Genomic DNA, 4,062 nt, shown 5'->3' with positions numbered 1-4,062 from the left:
TCATTGGATGGGAGCACGGGGCGGGGGGTGGGGGGGCAGGCACAGCCCTGGAGAAGCAGTTAAGAGCTACCTCCTGATCTGAAGGTGCTTGCATATGTGTGTGTGTGTGTGTGTGTGTGTGTGTGTGTGCACACACACACACAAACACAGACATGGGCTGGCACAGAATCTGAAACTCCAAAGCCCATCTCCAGTGTGACAATTCCTCCAAGGTCACAACTCACAACCCTTCTAATCCTTTCAAATTCAAGTCCCATTCCCTAGTGAATAAATATTCAAATATATAAACCCATGGGGCCATTCTTACTCAAACCACCACACATGAACTTACTAATGTTGCCTCACGATATATAAAACAGAAACGCAACACTGGGAGAAAAAAAGAAAATAAATAGGTGACTTTTAGTATAACTCATAATGATTCACATTATAGTTTATTAAAAACACTCCACATAAGGAGCCGGGCGACGGTGGCGCACACCTTTAATCCCAGCACTCGGGAGGCAGAGGCAGGCGGATCTCTGTGAGTTCGAGACCAGCCTGGTCTACAGAGCTAGTTCCAGGACAGGCTCCAAAGCCACAGAGAAACCCTGTCTCGAAAAAACCAACAAAACAAAACAAAACACATAAGGATATAGAAACTTTAAATATTAAAAGATTTGATGACTCTGATATGTACAGCACACAGCCCCTAATGACTACAGAATGTACTAGTTCCAAATTCATAAAAATTATATCCTGGGCCACAAAGTAAGTCTCAAATAAATTTAAGGATTAAAAAAAATCATTTAAATTTTCATTAGGATTTTTTTTGATGTTAAGGGAGTGAAACTCTATTTTACTCATGGGTATGGACACTGGAAGACCAAATGTACAGTACTGAAAATTGTGCAGGACTTCTTCCTGGGTCTCAATCTGGCCCGGGCCTCCAGTGTGAGCCAGAAAAATCATTTTTAGTCAGGTCACGTCCACCTTTGTGGTTACTGGTACTATGGCTTCAAAGCCTCAGCTAAAAATAACAGCACAGAAACTTGGGACTGTTCCAGACGTGAGCTCTTTGGGGGCCACTGGAAATGAAGGGTAAGGGCAGACAAAAAATAAGAGAATAGTAGTCAAAAGTTCTACCTTGAATCACACTAGTATGTCTAAGAAATCTGAGAGCCTAAAATTCCATCAAGGTGATTTTAGGTTACAAGTCTCCAGGCAGAAGCAAAAACATGTCTTAATAGGAAAATATTATTCTATTAAGTAATTTCTTCACAATTTCAAGTAAAATACTGGCAAGCATTAAAAGGATACTGGTACAGAGAAAGAACAGAAGAAACAAAAGTCAGGTAACAGAGGAAGGCTTTAGATTCTTTAATTAGGCGGACTACATAGTCTGGGCTGGAGCCATGGCTCAGGGGTAAGGGTACTTGCTGTTCTTGGGGAGGACAGGATCTCACTCTTGGGCAACTCACAAACGTTCTAACTCCAGATCTAGGGGATCTGCTGCCTCCTGGCCTCTACAGGCACCTGCATACACATGGACTGCACACATGTGTACATGGTATACATAAACACAAGGTGTGCACACACGTGGAAACATACCACACATAAATGAGAGATTAACATTTTTTGGGGGGGAAGAAAAGTGAAAAGTGCCAGAGTGACCAGTTTGTAAGTTTATGAAGAAATCTGAGAAAAGAAAATCAAAGGGCTAAGAATAACCAAGACATTTGAACAGAAAAAGTTGGAAGGGTGAGTTTTGTCAAATATAAACATATTATCATCTACAGTGATGGAGACAGTGTATTACCATTAGGACAGAAAAGGAAAGAAACGAAGGTTTAGTAGGATACATACACATTTTTTCTAGTGCAATGCTACCTTGGCAGAACCAGAGAAAAAAGGAAAACAAACTTTACCTAAATACTACTGATCTATATTAGCCATGATGTTCAAAATCAACTCCTCACGAATTACAACTTAATCCTGAGAGGCAAAACTAAAGTGCTTAGGAGACAAGAGGGGATCTTAGAAGACCTCCCAGGCTGTCAACGAGGTATTGTGAAACGAAAGACTAGTCCTGTTAGGTATCTAACCTTCAGCTACAGAACAGAAGATATTTAGAACTATACAGACAATAAAAACAGGGTTTATAAAGATCTTTCATGAGGAAAAGCACTGACAACACAGAAGGAAGATATGTAGCAGATCCGACAACATACTTTTAAAAATGAAGTGGAAATGGCCATGTGAAAAAGGTAACCCCCATAACAAGAGAACAGAGGAACCAGTCAATGAAATACCATTGTATATCTACCATTGTCAAAATACAAAACAAAACCCATCCGAACTGACCTCAGTGTGGAGAAAGCAAGTGTTAGAGCAAGGGGATGGTGCATGGGAAGGGTTGGAAGGATGAAATGGAAGGGGAAAATGATGTAATTAGTTTTACTTTCAAAACTAAAATATTAAAAAGTATCTACAATCAATCAAGTTTTATCCTAGCCATCTTATTTGCACTGGATGAGAAACAAAATACATTTATTACAGAACTGTACTTATCCTGAACTAAATACATCTTTATCATTCACAGTCAATACAACATAAACTGGTATATTAATGCAAAGGTAAACTATACAGCAATGGTAAATACGGCTACAATGAGCATGGATAAGCCACAGCAAATGAAAGACATAGAAAAATACAACGATTCTTTACATACAGCTCAGAAGCAGGCAGAACTACACTGCTCTGTCTAGATATACACACAGAGGGGTAATACCACAAGAACAAGGAAACAGCTAATACAAAAAATAGGACAACAGTAACTACCAGGGGTTTAAGATGTCTGTGACTGGGGAGGGATTGGGAAGGTTTCTGATATCAGTGATCTATTAATTTCAATATTAGTTAGATTAAATATTTTAAATTATTCCTTAAACTGTATATTCACACTTTATATACTTTCAATAGGCATTTCTCAATTATGACAAGAAGCTTTTGCAGACGGAGTAATGGCTCAGTGGTTAAGATAACTGGCTGCCCTTACAGAGAACCTGGTGGGTCACAACTGTCTTAACTTGTCTCAGGGGATCCATGCCCTTTCTGGCTTCATGAATACTGCACACATGCGGAGCATAGACACACCCACAAACAAGCTTTAGAGATACAAGAGAAAAGCACGCAAACGGCCTGCTGATTCTTTATCTGACTCCCTAGATCTAAACTTTCTGATTTCTGTTTCTGAGTTGGGACTCACACCCAGAGTCTTGCGTATGCTAGGCATGTATTCTGTGGTAGAGCTACATACAATCTTAGCTATGGCTGTAGTTTTGTACTCTGACACTGGTTCCAACAATGTGCCATGAAAGATAAACTATAAAAATAATATATTTGTTTTATCAAGTTCTACTTTTGGAACAATGTGTAAGGAACTTAAAACACAATACAATACTTCAAATCCTATAAGGAACCGACTTTGAAACCCCTTCTCATGCAGTCTATTTTTGCCTGGATTTCTCATTTACTTCTGTTCCTGGTGATTTAAGTTAGGGCTTTGAGCTTGTTAAGCACACTGTCCCTTTGACTTATATGTCCAAAACTAGTCTGCTTGCAAAGCACAGAAATGAGGAAACAGAAGCAGTACTAATCACAGAATAAGATGTGTAGTTAAATTCTTTGCAATGAACCACAGAACATGGTTTATGACAATATTCTAAAATTTCCTAGACTTAGTTTTAGGATATGTATGCATGCATACATGTAACCGAATGGAATAGCATAATTTCTTTTTTGTACCCAGTTTGCACACTAGTATTCAACAGCTATATTACAGTAACAATAATCTTAAAGTAGAAAATAAAACAATTAAAATGGTTGTCATTAACTTCACTGTGGCTTTCCAGTTTAGTAATATTTTGGATAGTAAAAATCATTACCTACAGAAAACCAAAACAAAATGGAAAAACAAATGACAAAACGGATGTAGTTTAATTGCCAACAAGTCCAATCAATTCCAGTTGAGCTTATTTACTGAAGCAGTCTACCGAGCACGGTTCCCATTTACTTTTTTTT

The sequence above is a fragment of the Microtus ochrogaster genome, linkage group LG1 (assembly GCF_000317375.1).
Source record: "Microtus ochrogaster isolate Prairie Vole_2 linkage group LG1, MicOch1.0, whole genome shotgun sequence".
Classification (NCBI taxonomy): Eukaryota; Metazoa; Chordata; class Mammalia; order Rodentia; family Cricetidae; genus Microtus; species Microtus ochrogaster.
Note: the sequence above shows the minus strand (reverse complement) of the source record.